The following is a 16,586-nucleotide window of genomic DNA, read 5'->3' as shown; positions in this document are numbered from 1 at the left end:
GCCGGGCGCGCCCACTTGGCCCAGGCTCCCGCCGCGGGAGGAGGGAGCGGGCCGCGCGGCCCGGGGGCGGGGAGAGGCCGCCCCTCCCGTGACCAGCGGAGGGTGTGGGGAGAGATATGGGGGGGTCGGCGTCTCCAAAACCAGCCCCCCTGAGGTCTTCCCGAACCTTCTTTCTCCCCACCTTTCCCTTCCGAGGGTCCCAGTTTGGGCGGGGCGGGGGGGGCAGTGGAGGAAGGTGGCTCCGCAGCCTCAGGAGACCGCTTGCCCTGCCCGACCGGCCCGGGAGGGGGGCAGGGTGTGGGGTTGGGGACCTCGAGGGACCCCGCACCCTGCCCGCCGCCCGCAGGAGTTCGGGGGTATCAGCCGCCGCCCGGCGCCCTGCGATGCCCCCTCGCCTGAGCGCTGTGCCCCGCAGCTGTCGTCAAGGGCTGGCGGAGGAGGGGTAACACTACACCCCGTACGTTTGGGGACAGTCCGGAGCCTGGGGAAGGGCGGTGGGAGGACTGCGTGGGAGGGTTTAAGCCTCTAAGGTTCAGTCCATATTTAACACCGCTTTCCTCCCTCACGCTACGAGGTTTCCAGGGGTCTCTCCGCTTGCTCCACCTGTCACCCCCCACCCGCCCTGCTTCTACCCACTCCAAGGCGTGCCCCCTCCCCCAAGTCCTTAGGCCACCAGTATCAGGATCAAACTCAACACTGAAGGCTGTCTCCCTAAGCGAGAAGCTGCCAGGCCCCTTCCCAGACCTGGGCCTCGGGCATTCTCCCTTCTGATGCCTTTTTTCCACTTAGCCCCTCTGTCTGGGGAGATCTTTGACTCAATCGCAGAAGAATGCTGTTCACTGTAACCAGCCGAGAGGCTGGATGTGTTTAATCAGAGAGGCCTTGAGTAAGGGAGGGGGGCGGGGCGGGGCGTGTGGAACACTTGTGGGCTGTGCGTTGTGATCTGTGTGCCCGCTGCCAGCTGTGTGAACACCACGTGGTTGTGTGTGTGCTCTGTAGAGGGGGAGGCTGTGGGATGGTGTGTCCACGTGTGACTCTGTGATGACTGTGGGGTACCTGTCCATGTGGATGTACCCCATGCGGATATGTGACTGTATAATCATGGGGGAGTGATTGTGTGTGTGGTGATTGTGCTGGTGGTGGAGTGTCTGTGTGGCTGGCTGTTGTGACTGTGTTGTGGGGCGTGTGTATAGTTGTGTGTGTGATTGTGTACCTACAGGAGACTGGGGACTGAAGTGTGTGGGAGGGAGGGCTCACAAGCAGCTGTGTGGAGTCTTCTGTGTGTCACTGGGGCCCGAGTATGTGGTCCTTAATCCAAGTTTCTGAGTGTGCTGCCTTTGGCGTATATTTATATCTCTCTGTGTAGTGCAAGGGGGTGGGAGATTAACACCCAGGGCAGCCAAATATACCCTTGTAAGGTATGCACGAGAAAAAGTCGGGTTTTGGAGGCTGCTGGTCATTTTCTGACTTACCTCTAAAATATTCCAGGGGAGGAGGTTGGCAAAGCCTCTGGGGCTGGTCATTTGACAGCCATTGCCAGAGGAGAGCCGAGGGAGCAAGGGCAGGGCCTGCCAGCAGCACTATTTGCTGTGGTGCTAGGCAACAGGCAGCAAGGGTGGCATTAAGAAGGTCTGTCCCTTCCCCTCCAACCCTCAGCCCAGGACCTGGCCCCGGGCCGCCCCCAAGACTGATTCCTTAACTGCTCTTAAACTCCCCCTAAGCCCTCCTTTAGGCTGAAACACTGAATCCTCCGGGGTCCCAGAAGCACCTCCGGTCCTTTGTTTTTGCTGTTCCCTCTCCCTAGAACACCCTTCCGGCTCTTCATGTCCTCTCTTCTTCAGGTCTCAGCTTACATGTGATCTCCTCAGAAAGACATTCCCTGATGTGCTCCTCTCCCACATAAATATCCATCCTTTTACTGTTTGTCTCATCACCTTGTTTATTTTCTGTACAGCACTTACTGCAATCTTTAATAATATTGTTCATTTTCCATTCCTTTCTTTTCTGCTTCCCCCACTAGAATGGAAACCCCATGAAGGCAGGGACTTTGTATGTCTTGTTCACTTCTGTGTCCCCAGGGCCCAGCACAGGGCCTGGCATATAGTAGGATCTCAAAAAGTTGTTGAATGAATGAAGGAAAGGAGGATGGTCCTCCCTAGGCCAATTCAGGCAACATTTGATGCCTGCTGTGTGCCTGGCCTGGGCCACTCGCCACCAAGGAACCCCTTTGTACTCAGGGAAACAGACCTACACATGTGCCCAGGCTGTGTACACCAAGGCAGAGGGAGGTGGCTGAGGCCACAGGACTCCGTTCACTTGGCAAACATGGGCACTTGGCCTGTGCTGGGTCCTGTGTCAGAGCAAATGGGCTTCTTTGGCCCAGGGCCCTGCCTGCAAAGAGCTCACAGTGTAGAGAATGCTAGAACTGTCCCCTGGGGCGACAAACCCCTGCAGAGAATAATGCTAAATCACTGAGCTGAGTGATGGGCTAGGCACTGAGAACCAAGGAAGCCAAGGATGGGAGAGATTAACTCCAGGACTGGGAACAACCTCACGGATGAAATAACTTGAGCCTGGAAGAGGAGAAAGGGCGTTCCAGTGTCAGGCACAGACTGCTTGGAGAGACAAGCACAGCCACTCTGTCTCTCAGCCCTTCCACAAAGCCGAGTCCACGAAGAGCAGAGAAGCCCCTGGGCTGGCTACTCTTTGCCTACCCTTCATTCTCTGTGCTTCTCTGCCCTGCCCTGTGTCCTGGGTCTGACTACCACTGCCAGTCTCACCTGGGCCCCCTTGCCTTACGGTTTCAGGTAAAGTTTGGCCAGTAGGAGACATTGCCAGGAGATCAGAGGGAAGGAGGAGAGTGAGATCAGGATATTTATAATACTGTGACTTTGGCAGTTACTATGTTCCTCCACTGAAAGGCACAGCTCCCGTTGGGTGGCCTGCAACCCCAGGGCATGACTCCTGCCAGGTTCCTTAACAAAGCTCCCTCCCTTGCCCCTTCAGCCCCTGGGGCTAGTGACTCTATCCCACTGTTGTGAGCCCCAGGGTGCTTCACCATTCCTGCCAACACCTCTGTAAGTAGTTCCTTCATTAAACCCTCTTCTGGCAAATGCTTTGAGTTTTCTCCCCTGCTTCCTGATGAGACCAATAAGGTAAGAACTAAACTTAGGGAAGATGAGTCTTTGGCAGAGAATATGGGGAGACCCTCTTTCTAAATCACCACCCAAAACCAGAATCAGAAAATGTTGTGAACTACTACAAAGCTACAATAATCAAAACAGCATGGTATTGGCATAAAAACAGACACATAGATCAATGGAACAGAATAGAGAGCCCAGAAATAAACCCACATGCTTATGGTCAGTTAATTTATGACAAAGAAGGCAAGAATATACAATGGAGAAAGGACAATCTCTTCAATAAGTAGTGCTGGGAAAACTGGACAGCTACATGTAAAAGAATGAAATTAGGGCTTCGCTGGTGGCACAGTGGTTGAGAATCTGCCTGCTAATGCAGGGGACACCGGTTCGAGCCCTGGTCCAGGAAGATCCCACATGCCATGGAGAAGCTAAGCCTGTGTGCCACAGCTACTGAGCCTGTGTGCCTAGAGCCTGTGCTCTGCAACAAAAGAAGCCACCGCAATGAGAAGCCCACGCACCACAACAAAGATTAGCTCCTGCTCGCCGCAACTAGAGAAAAGCCCACGTGCAGCAATGAAGACCCAACGCAGCCAAAAATAAATAAATAAATTTATTTTAAAAAAACGAATGAAATTGGAATATTTTCTCATACCATATACAAAAATAAACTCAAAATTGGAACTTCCCTGGTGGTCCAGTGGTAAAGAATCTGCCTTCCAATGCAGGGGACACAGGTTCAATCCCTGGTCAGGGAACTAAGATCCCACATGCTGAGGGGCAACTAAGCCCATGTGCTGCAAACTACAGAGCCCATGCGCTCTGAAGCCCCCACAACACAGCTAGAGAGAAGCCTGCGTACCGCTATGAAAGATCCTGCGTGCCTCAACAAAGATCCCTCGTGCTTCAACTAAGACCCGACACAGCCAAAAAAAACAAAACAAAACTCAAAATGGATTAAAGACCTAAATGTAAGACTGGAGGTCATGAAACTCCTAGAGGAAAACATAGAACACTATTTGACATAAATCATAGCAATATTTTCTTGGATCTGTCTTCTAAAGCAAAGGAAATAAAAGCAAAAATAAACAAATGGGACCTAGTTAGACTTCAAAGCTTTTGCACAGCAAAGGAAACTATCAACAAAACAGAAAGACAACGAGCTGAATTGGAGAAAATATTTGCTAATGATATGACCAATAAGGAGTCAATATCCAAAATATCTAAACAACTCATACAACTCAACATCAAAAAACCAAACAATCTGATTTTAAAAATGGACAGAAGACCTAAATAGACATTTTTCCAGGGAAGACATACAGATGGCCAAGAAGCACATGAAAAGATGCTAAACATCATTAATCATCAGAGAAGTGCAAATTAAAACCACAATGAGGGCTTCCCTGGTGGCACAGTGGTTGAGAGTCCGCCTGCCGATGCAGGGGACACGGGTTCGTGCCCCAGTCAGGGAAGATCCCACATGCCACGGAGCGCCTGGGCCCGTGAGCCATGGCCACTGAGCCTGTGCGTCTGGAGCCTGTGCTCCACAACGGGAGAGGCCACAATAGTGAGAGGCCCGCGTACCACAAAAAAAAAAAAAAAAGTACCTAATTAAATTACTGGTCCATTAAAAAAAAAAGAAGACCACAAGTAACAAGTGTTGGTGGATGTAGAAAGAAGGGAACTCTCAGGGAATTCCCTGGCAGTCCAGTGGTTAGGACTCTGCACTTTCACTGCTGAGGGCCTGGGGAACTAGGATCCCACAAGCCACTTGGTGTGGCCAAAAAATAAAAAATAAATAAATTTATTAATTAAAATAAAAAAGAAGGGGACTTCCCTGGTGGTCCAGTGGTTAAGAATCCGCCTTCCAAAGCAGGGGACACGGGTTTAATCCCTAGTCGGGGAACTAAGATCCCACATGCCACGGAGCAACTAAGTCCGTGCACCACAACTACAGAAAAGCCTGCGTGCTACAACGAAGAGCCCACATGCCACAACTAAGACCCAATGCAGCCAAAAAAATTAATAAATAAAATAAAATAAAATGTAACATGTATTAAAAAAAAAAAAGGGAACCCTCATATCCTGTGGGTGGGAATGTAAATTGGTGCAGCCCCTGTGCAAAATGGTAAGGAGGCATCTCAAAAAACTAAAAATACAACTACCATATGACCCAGCAATTCCACTCCTGGTTATATATATTAAAAAAAAATACATGCACCCTAATGTTCATAGCAGCATTATTTACAATTGCCAAGATATGGAATCACCAGATGAATGGGTAAAGAAGATGTGGTGTATATATATATGATGGAATATTACTCAGCCATAAAAAAGAATTAAATTCTGCCCTTTGCAACAACATGGATGGACTTGGAGGGTATTATGCTAAGTGAAATAAGTCAGACAGATAAGGACAAATACTATATGATATCACTTATATGTGGAATCTAAAAATTAAAACAAGTTAGTGAATATAACAAAAAGGAAACAGACTCACAGATATAGAGAACAAACTAGTAGTTACCAGTGGGAAGAGAGAATGGGGAAGGGGCAAGATAGGGGTAAGGGATTAAGAGGTACAAACTACTGTGTATAAAATAAATAAGCTACAAGGATATATTGTACAACACAGGGAATATAGCCAATATTTTAAAACAACTATAAAAGGAGTATAAGCTTTAAAAACTGTGAATCACTATGTTGGACACCTATAACTTACACAATATTGTACATCAACTATATCTCAATTTTTAAAATTTATTTATTTATTTATTTATTTGGCTGTGTTGGGTCTTCGTTTCTGTGTGAGGGCTTTCTCTAGTTGCGGCAAGCCAAGACCACTCTTCATCGCGGTGCGCGGGCCTCTTACTATCGCGGCCTCTCGTTGCAGAGCACAGGCTCCAGACGCGCAGGCTCAGTAGTTGTGGCTCACGGGCCTAGTTGCTCCGCGGCATGTGGGATCTTCCCAGACCAGGGCTCGAACCCGTGTCCCCTGCATTGGCAGGCAGATTCTCAACCACTGCGCCACCAGGGAAGCCCAACTATATCTCAATTTTAAAAAGATTAAAAAAAAAACATTTTCTACTAAAAAAAAAAAAAAGTTGCAAACAGATTAAAATCCCGTTTTAGGTGAACAGTGACCTCCTGGCCACCACTCCGAGCAGGGTCCCAACCCAAGAGGTCCCTCTTAGCTCACTTTACTCGGGCTTAGGCCTCTAGTTACCCTGACCAAGAGAAGGGGTCAGGGAGGGGCTCAGAGTGTGGGGAGGATTGGGGGGGTAACTGGCAGAGGGATGAGCTGGGAAGTAGAGAGGCTCCAGAGGGCAGCAGGGAGAGGAGCCTTGGCAACTGTCTCCACCAGACCCCAGAGCACACCCTACATAAGCTTGGGAAGGCAACCCTGAACCTCGGTTTCCTGCCGGTGAAATAGGCGACTAATATAGTTTTCACAGGACTGTCATGAAAAGTAATTAAATGTGAGGCTCAGCACAGGAGTAATTGGAAGTGAACTTGCTTCTTGGAAGCTCAGAGTAGCACATTCCCCATTATTACTGGTGCAGGTGGAGGCCATTCTGCTGAGTTTCTTCTGCATGCCAAGAGCTCCAGCAAACCAACTAGACGTGGGGAGGTGGATGATGAAAGATGCCCTAGCCGGGCCCTCCAGTCCACTGCTTCAAAATCCAAGCTTTGGAGGCAGCAGACTCGAGCCTAAAATCTGCCTCTGCACTTCCTGTGTGACCTTAGGGAAAATCACTCTTATCTCACAGAGATTGTTTTCTTGTCTATAAAATCCGATAACACTTTTGACCTCATGGGTTTGCTGTGAGGACAAACTGAGAACACAAAAAGCATTTACTCGCGTACCCACTGCAATGTAAGTGCCCAAATAATAGTAGCTATTATTTTAAAAACTCTCTCTTACTCTCCCCGAAACTGCAACCAGGGACTTACTTACTGCAATATGTCCATTCATTCATTCACTCCTTTATTAGTTCATTTATTCATTTCAACATTTATTAAGCCAGACAATGTGCTAGATCCTAGGAACACAAGACTAGGAAATCATTAAAGCAAGAAAAATATCTGTATTTTTTCATTGCTGTATCCCTGGCCCCTAGGCTTTAAATAAATAATGGCCATATGAGCAAATGGTATTAGCTATTTTCTTGAGCACCTATTACATGCCAGGTGCTAAGCTAAACCTTTTTTTTTGGGGGGGGAGGGGGCGCCATGCAGCTTGCAGTATCTTAGTTCCCCAACCAGCGATTGAATCCGCACCCCCGGCAGTGAAAGTGAGGAGTCCTAACCACTGGACCGCCAGGGAATTCCTAAGCTAAGCATTTTGTCTGCATTATTGCCGTGTATCCTCAGAACAGTCCTAGAGCATAATGCCTGTAATAAAGCTCATTTACTGATGTTTATGTAAAACTGAGGCTCAGAGGGGTTAAGCAGGTTAGATGACCAAAGTCACAGGTAGGAAATGCTGGCACTCAAATTCAACGTACTGCCTCCACTAATGACTGAATTATCTTTTATAATCATTATCATTATGCCTGACCTCCAGAGGCTTATAGTCCAGTGAGGGTCCAATGGCCTTTTCCTCCTCGGACTTACCCCAGAGGGGCCCTTGGCCTGGCCACACACTTGGGCAGAGTTGGGTTCATCCCAGTTTTTCATCTCTGGCGAGTTACTTAACCTCCCAGAACCTCAGCTTCCCCTTCTGGGAAATGACGTTGGGTGGGCGTTAAATGAGAAAATGTGTTGGAAATGCCCAGCACTTTGCCCAGTGTACAAGAGTCGCTTGGTAAGTGTTATTCTCATTATTTCCTCCTTCCTCCCTGCCCCCTCGGACCGCTGTGTGGGAGCCTTAGTCCAGCCAACCAAGGGTGCAGAGGACGCCGCGCTCGGCGGTCGTCCCCGGAGGCAACGCCAAGCACTGCCTCCAGGGGGCGCCACCACATCGACCACCCCATCCCCCCGACCCCCGGGTCCCGGGGGTTGCTGTTCCCACCGCGGCCGCGCGGGGTCGTCTGGGCCCGGAGTTTTCAGGGGCCGAGGGCGCGCGGGCGGCGGGGAGGTCCGAGCCCGAGTTGAATCAGGGATGTTCTTCGGGAATTACAGGGATAATAATAGACAATTATAATAGTAACGGCACCGGATCCAGCAGTCATCAGCCGTTACCGATTTAAGAGGCGCATTCGAGTGCTGGGAGGGAGGTTGCGGGACTCAAGGGAAGGAGCCAGGCTTAGTCTCAGGCTGCGTTCTAATCCAGACAGACCACTCTCGCGTTCCGCTCTGTAGCCATGGGCCTCTCTGAGCCTGCTTCATCAGCATTCAAATGGGACCATAATAATATAGTTCTTGAGAGGAATAAATGAGCTCCTGGAGAGTTCATCCGAGAGCGACTTGGGAACGTGCATTTATTGTCATTCTCACCTCTACCCTGTGAGGGAGCTATTATTAAATTCCCTTTACAGCTGAGGGTCCTTTGGGGGGCCTTTCCCAGGCTCCTTGCGCTGGGTGTCTCTCCTAGCACAGCCCACAGGCCAGTCCAGGAGCTCACCGCCTAAACCCCCCACTCAGGAGTGTCTCCTCTCCTCTCTGGGTTCTACTTCAGACACTCAAGCTCCTCTGGACACTGCCTTTCCATGCCTAGGTAACAACTCAGGCCAGTAGACTTCCTCTGGCTGGTCCCACTACAAGCCCCCTCTCCATGCCTACCTACGTCTTCCAAAACGCCATCCAGTCACCTCCTCCAGAAAACCTTTCCTGGGCTCTCTCCCCCCAGGTCCACAGCCTTTGCACATGCTGTTGCCTCTAGCTGGAACATACTTTCCCTCAGCCCTAAAGCCTGTTAGGGCACAGCTTAAATATCACTTCTTCCAGGAAGTCCACTTCCCCTATGCTACTGCAGCCCCCTGTGCTTCTAAACAGGTTGCAGCATAGGGGACTGCTTATTCTGTGCTTCATCTACCACCTTTACATAGTGATGCCTCTGAAAGCAGAAACCGCACCTATTGAAGGCTCCATAGCATCCCAGAGTGGGGCCCAGCAAATGGGACAAAATCAATGTTCAGTGAATGCATGTCCGTTGAATGAGTGATTAGACCCAACTGGGTCCACTCACTGAGCCTTCTCAAGAGCCTCAGCTCAGAGGCACATGCCTGGTCACAGAAACAGAGGCGACAGTCATGCAGAGTCACGTGCGAGCCTAGAGTCACAGTCATACACAAGAGGCACGTGCACAAAGCCACATTCATCTGTGCTCATTTCTGCTTCTCTGTGTCTGGGTACCTTTGTGTCCTAGGTATGTATTCAGTCTCTTCTATTGTGACTTGGGGTCCCTGAGAACAAGAATTGTGTCTCCTTTCCTAGCCTGGTAGCCCCTAGGGGGAGTGAATTGCCTCCATCGGACTGGGAATTCAAGCAGAAGTGTACGTCTCCCCAGGTAGTTTGGGGAGCTGGGCCAGGGAGTGTCTTCCCTACCAGCCTGGGTGCTCTTGGATTAGGCTGTCTCCCACATCAGACTTGGGGCCCTTGGGACAGGGCCATAGCTCCCCCACTAGCTATTCTTGGGCCCTCAGGACAGACTGGGTCTGATTAAGCTGGGGACTCCAGGAGCAGAGCTGAGCTGGATCTTCCGCATCAGATTGGTGGCTCCTACGGGCATGGCAGTGTCTTCCCAACCCCTCTCCACCCCTGCCACCTGCCCACCTGCCAGGCCCTCCTCCCACCATGGTACAGTGATTGGGGCTGGATTGGGCTGCTGGGGCTTTGGAAGCAGCAGCAAAACTAACAGCAAACCTGGGAGAGGCTGGTCCTACAGGATCCTCCAGGAGGTGACGGGATCAGGGAGGCTTCAGCAGTGGGGGACCTGGCCCAGCGCAGGGTATCTGGGACAGTCCTTCACGTGTCTTCCATTCATTCACCAAGCCTGTCCCGAGTCCCTGGGCCTGGCCCTGCAGCCACCACGTCTATTATCTTGTTTAATTCTCTCACCGGTCCAATCCTGGGAGGTAGGTGTGATCATCACCACGTTTCTAGGTGAGGAAACTGAGGCTCAGAGAAAAGCAGTGACTTGCCCTAAGTCACATAGCTGAGAAGTAGCAGAGGTGGGCTTCCCACTGCACAGGCTGCTTCCTTCCAGCCCAGGTTTGAGGAACACTGGGGAGGTAGAGTCAGCAGGGTGCAGTGACTGTGTGTGTGTTTCTGGCTTGGGCCTGTGGAGCTGGCTATGGAGATGGGACTGCCAGAAGTGGGAGTGCCTGGTAGGGAGACCGGGAACGGTGAGGAGAGGCAGGGTCCACAGGCAGCTGGCCAGGGCAGGCAGGAGGCGGGCCAGGCCTGGAACCCAGTCTTCCCAGTTCCCAGCACCAGCATCCCCTCCCCATTCGGCTCCTGGCACTGGAGTCCTGGTTTCAAGTCCCATTCATCATCTGACCCCTCTCTGGGCCTCACTTTTCCCATCAGAGGAACCAGGGCAGAGACCTGGTGGGGACCATGGCCGGCACTCCTGCTCCTTTAAGCCTTTCTCCGTGGAGGGTGCGGCCGGCTGCAGGTGAGCGGAGTTGCCACATCAGCAGGGTGAGCCCCGCCCCATTCCCTCCCCCAGCTCCAGAGGGAGCCCCAGAGGACGGTGGGAAGTGGGTGGAGAGAGAACGCTGAGCCTAGCTGGCTGGAAGCGGGTGGGGTTGGCCGCATGGGTGAGTAGGGGAGACGGCGTGTGCATGTACCTGACCGTGCTGTACCTGACGGAATGTCTGTGAATGCTTCAGATCATACAGGAGTGTGTATACAACATGTGTGGCTTTGACTGTGAGCATGTACTCAAGTGTGCAAGATTGTGTGCAAGAATGTATGAGTGTGTCTGAGCGCATCTTTGTGTGCCCCTGTGTCTGCGCGGATAGCTCTGGGTTTGCCCTTTTGTCTGTGTGGATGTTGTGGACGGGAGCTCGTGTGAATATGTCTGAAGGTGTGGATATACTTGAAGGTAAAAACATGTGTGGATGAGTTTGTGAGTGTCTCTGAGTGTGTCTCTGTGTCTGGGGGTGACTCTGTGAATGTCCTGAGTGTACAGGAGTATGTGAATGTTTCCAGGGTGCCTTCGTGTGACCACACGGACAAGGGTGTGTGTGACTCTGTGTGTCGCTAGCAGAGTCCTCTCAGATTAGGTCTGAACCTTTGTGAGTCCACACTGAGCAGCCTCCTCCCACTGACCCCTGACCCTTCAGAAAAGCCCAGTCTCTGTGCCTCCTTCATGGTGACTCACCTCCCTGCCACCCCTGCTCCCCACCCATCAACCTCCTGCCTTGAAGGGCAATCCCTCTCTTGTCCAGTTTCCCTTCTCCCCACCCAAAGGAAGTCTCAGTTACTTTCTCCAAGTAGCCTTCTGTGACCAGATAAGGAGCCCTAACATTAGCTAAGCAGTTGTACCTCCACTTGACAGATGAAAATGTGGGCTCAAAGCACTGCAGTGACCTGCTGCAGGTCCCATGGAGGGCACATGAATTTGACCCCATGACTCCTACAACTCAGGGTAGGACCCCTGGCCTCCTCCAGACCCATCAATAGTCCCAGTCCAGGGCTCTGAGAAGGAGAAAGGGAACTGACATTCGGGGACCCCTAGCCACTTGCTTGGCTGTTCCCATGTTGTCATTTCATTCACTCCAGTCTTGCTCAGAGAGGTGAGGCAGCTTGCCTAGGTCACAGTCAGGGGGTAGCTGAGCCAGGATTTGAACCCAGGTCTCTCAAGCTCTGGAGCTCATACCTTTAGGGACAGTGTTGAGGGGTGAGGGGTCAGTCCGGGGCTGACTGGCCATTAGTCCCCAAGAGAAAGGCACAAAGGTGATGAGACATGAGTAGAAATGAGGAAGGTGGCTTGAGATGGTTCCCATGTGGCATTACACCCAAAGCCGAGATGACACAGTCTCATATGAGCCCTGGGGGCTGAGCCGGACTTCCTGTTCTCACCCGAGTCTGGCTCCCTGTCTCGGGGCCCCCTCCCCTGGACGGAGCCACTGGGTTGAGGGAAAACATGACTAAGTGGGCCCGCTTGAGCAACCTCCCTGCTGGCTGGTCACAAGTGTTTGAAATTCCACTGTTCCTCTGACCTCTGTCCCCTGGAGTCTCCCCTTCTAGACCAGAAGCCCCGGCTCCAGGGGAGGTATCTGGAGCCACCTAGCAGACTGAGGGAGTCTGACTGGAGTGAGGGTCTCAGACTGATGGAAGTCCTGTATGCCCATCTGGAACAGGGATGGGAGCAGTGAGAAAGGACAGGGGCCCAGAGGGAGTGTGGAGGGTGGACCCCTGGGAAGGCTGCAACAGGCTCTTCACCACAGCCTCATTTCACTCTCCCCAACAGCCCCTGGGGTAGGCTTTACTCCCATATTTCTAAGGAGAAAACTGAGACTCTGAGAGGCAGATACCTGGTAAAACAGGACTCAAATCTCATCTTTGGAATTCAAGTCCAGGGCTCTTGTTACCATTTGTGGCTCCCTCTGGATCAGCTGGGAGGAGCCAGAGAGGCAGGGATGGAGAGGCCGTGTCCCTTTGGTTCCTCTGGATGAGAAGGACCAGGGAAATGCTCACCCTGTGCTTCAGGAGACGGGGCTGAAGGAAGACCGGGGAGGGGCGGGGAGGTGCCCCTCACCTGGGGCCTCACGTGTCTCCACAGGTGTTCAGGAAGCAAACAGCTCCCCTGACCTGGAGTCTCGTCTTGGCCACAGCTGCAGGCTCCCAAGTCTGGCCCTTAGAGTCACAGAGGCTCGGTCCTTCTGGGCCTTCACTGCTGTCTTTCCTGCACGTCTTGCCTGCCGAGACTCCTTGCTGGGCTTGGTTCCTGGGGCCTCAAGATACTGTGCGTGGCTCTCTCTGGGTCGCTCGCTTACTCCCTGAGAGAGGATCTGCTTCGTTCAGTGAATCTGACTCCTGGAGAGCAGTTTCCAGCCAGACCACTTCATGGGCCCCTGGCCAGCTGAGTGAGGGCCAGGCCCACCTCTGGTCCAGTTAGGGGCAGGGCAGTTGGGCCACTCGTTTCAGAGTATAGTGACCTAAGGAACCCTTAGAAAGGACTGTGGGTGAGCCAGGCATCTAGAGTATGAACTAATCCCTTGAGTCCAGACCCTGATTTCAACCGCTTCTATGAAGTTGGGGACAGTGCCTTGTCATCTGTTTGCTCTTAGTGCCCCACGCAGGGCTGGCAGGGCTGAGTTGTGACGACTGTACTGAGGCACAAGTGAGTGAAGTCAACTAAGGAGCCTTGGGGCTCTGGCCAAGGCTGTGGCTGTGCAGTGGGGCCTGCGATTCCTGTGCCCTTGTCCAGGGCACTCAGGATCACCATCACCTCCAACCTCCCTGGACTTGGGTCTCCCTCCCATGGGTCTGCTTCTCTGTGTTCTGGAGATGCCTGGAACACCCGGTGGCCACCCCTGCCACTCCAGACTCAGGGCTGTAAGCCACAGCCTCTCTGCCTGTAGGTCTGACTCTGTGTCCCTGACCCTGGAGCTCACAGCCTTTCTCCCTTGCCCCCTCGCTGCCTGGGTGTCCTTCTGTTTCCGACCTCCATGTGTGGCCCTGCCCGACCCTGGCCTGGCCTGAGGGGAGGGGTGGAGGGGCTGGGAAGGTGTGCACAGTGCAGCTTTGTTCAGGGGATCGGGTTGGGACCGATGCCTGCTCTTCTGTTCCAGCGCCTGGCCTGAGTCTTGGCAAGCCAGAGGGGGAGCTGCCTCTCTGCAGCAGCAGCATCTCAACATCCGTGCCACTGGCAGAACGGGCCCAGAGCCACCATGGAAGCTGACCAAGAAGGCCCTTAGCTGGGCTCTCCTTCCAGGCTATTATTGATCCCTTTGCCTCTGGCTCCTCCATCTCACGACCTGGGCCCTGGGCCAGGACAAAGCGAAGGATGTGGCTGAAATGGGTATACCAGAGACTGGGTAGACACAACAGTGGTCTCAGGGCTGCAGTTTGCAGTGGCTCATCCAGGAAACGAAGATTTACCAGCAAGCCTCCATTAGGGAGATAAAGAATCAGTGAGTGGTTGGGGCTCAGTGAAGGGATGGGGCTCAGTGTGGGGGATGGGGGTCTCAGTGAAGGGATGAGGGTCTCAGTGAGGGCGATGGGGCTCAGTGTGGGGGATGGGGGATGGGGCTCAGTGTGGGGGATGGGGGTCTCAGTGAAGGGCCTGGGGGCTCAGTGAGGGGATGGGGGCTCAGTGAGGGGGATGGGGGCTCAGTGGGGAGGACAGGGCTCAGTGAGTGAGATGGGGGCTCAGTCAGGCAACACCAAACGGTCCTCAGCAAAAAACTGGGAGGCCTTAGGGGCTAGGGAGCCAGGGCTGAGAGCAAGGCCCTGGAAGCCACTGAGAGGGAGGTCTGGCCTGGGACCATGGGGGACAAGAGAGCCTTCCCAGGTTTTCTCATTTCCTGGGAGCTTCCTCCCACCTCTGGGGTCCTTAGGCTGGAGGCAGCTTCCAGAAAGACATTTGGAATCCTGGGATGGCCCTATTCAGGGATCTCAGGGACCACCCCACTGGCCCCTCAGGTTATAGCCCTTGGCAAGCCTTCAGGACTGGGAGGGGGAGAAAGGGATGGGCAATGGGACCACACCTCAGATTCTTGAGATTTATCCACCTCAGTGAACTCCCACCCTCCGTCCCCCTCCTCAGCACCCTCCTCATCACTGAGTCCTTTCTCTTTTACAGAGGACCTCCCCCTTCATGGAGCCCATCCCCATCCCTAGAGAGTCCCTAGCTTTCTCTGAGTCTCTGTCCCCTTACTGAGCTCAGGTCCGCCTCACAGAGCCCTCATGCCATGCTGGAATGGGAGCTGGTAAATCTTTCAGTTGAGTCCTTCAGGCACTGTCCTTTCTCACCTGCAGAGAGGGCTATCTGGACCCTGAACCCATCCACTCAGGTTGGGTTGAAGCCCTATTGCCCAAAGAACTGCAGGGCTGCTAAGGAGAGAGGATGTGCTCATTTGCATGGGATCATTTAATATTCAAATGTCCAAGCTTGGACTGGTGAGGAATGACTGCTAGAAGGCATGCTATTTGCATATTTCCTTTTTAGTGAGGAAAACACCCAAACCCTCCTCCCTCCCCAGCTCCCCTGTTTGGAACCTGACTGGGGGAGAGCCTTAATTGGACTCTGCAGAGAAGGTACAACTATAGAGAATGTTAAGTAGGAGCTAGTTAGGGTACTAGACCCCAGAAGTATCCTGAGGACAGGCCTTGGGTGGGAGAAGAAGCAAGGATTCCCTCCCCATTCCCCAGAGGAAGCCAGGATCTAGAACAGAGAGTAGAATGAAAAGGGGGAAAGGTTCTTAGAATGTTAAAAACTGAAGTGGTTCTTAGGGATTTCTTAGACTCTACACAGTGGCTACACAGGGTACATATACTACCACTGCTCCATTCTGCATCCCCTGCATCCACGGCAGACATGATTAATTGATCACGGCACTGTGAACCCAGAGCCATTTGAGGCAGCAGTGAGCATATGAAATTAAATCTATTTGTCTTCCCTGATTACTTCAACCCTTTTCTTTCCAGATAGGGAAGCCGAGGCCCAGAGAGGATGCAGAAAATGCAGATGTATCCACCCATCCTCCCTGGAAGCACATGGGTCATTCTCTTGGAGGGTGAGGGAGGGCAACTCCACTCTGTGTAAGAAAATCATCGCAAAAAGGTGTTTCTGGGTGGAATTACAGGTGATTTTGATTTACAACTTTGTACTTTTCTGCATTTCCCAGATTCTCTTTGAGCATGAATTCAGTTTGTAATCAGATATCTCCCAATAATACTAAGTATCTCTCTTTTTTTTTCTTTTAAACACTATGTGGTACCTGCTTTAGGCATTATCTAAATCAACCCTGAAAACCACTCTGGTAGGGAGGTGTTATTATTGCTATTCCTGTTTTAAAGAGGAAGAAACCAAGACTCAGGGAAGTCTAGAAATTTGCCCAAGGTCACACAGCAAGTGGCACATCTGTGACTCTAGCCACATTAAATGCAATTGAATCAATCAAAAGTTAATATCAGGGATGGTCCAGGTCTATGGGAGAATGCTGATTGGCTTGCTTTTCTGTATAATCTACATGGGCTGCCCCATTCAGGAGGAGGGAAGTGACTTGCCCAATGTCACTCTCAAACTCAGTGTTTGTCCACTGTTGTGTGGACAAACAGCCTGGGCCCCAGAGAAGCCGGCTGAACAGCCTGAGGAGAGAGTAGAGGCCTGGCATGATCCCCCGCTCCTCCCCAGGACTTGGACATCTCTCGCTGCTCAAGACAATGGGAACACTGTGCCCTGGCAGAGTGCAGGATGGTAGGACACCGCCTGCCAAGGTCCCTGCTATTCCTCTCAGCATGGCACGGTGAGGAGAGGATGGAAGATGCTGAGGAATGAGATAGGGGTGCCTCAGAGCTGAGCCAACAACAGCAAGGGCAGAGCAG

This window comes from Mesoplodon bidens (assembly GCF_964165515.1).
Source record: "Mesoplodon bidens genome assembly, chromosome: 2".
Classification (NCBI taxonomy): domain Eukaryota; kingdom Metazoa; phylum Chordata; class Mammalia; order Artiodactyla; family Ziphiidae; genus Mesoplodon; species Mesoplodon bidens.
The sequence above is the reverse complement of the archived record's forward strand: the minus strand, read 5'-3'. Positions refer to the sequence as shown.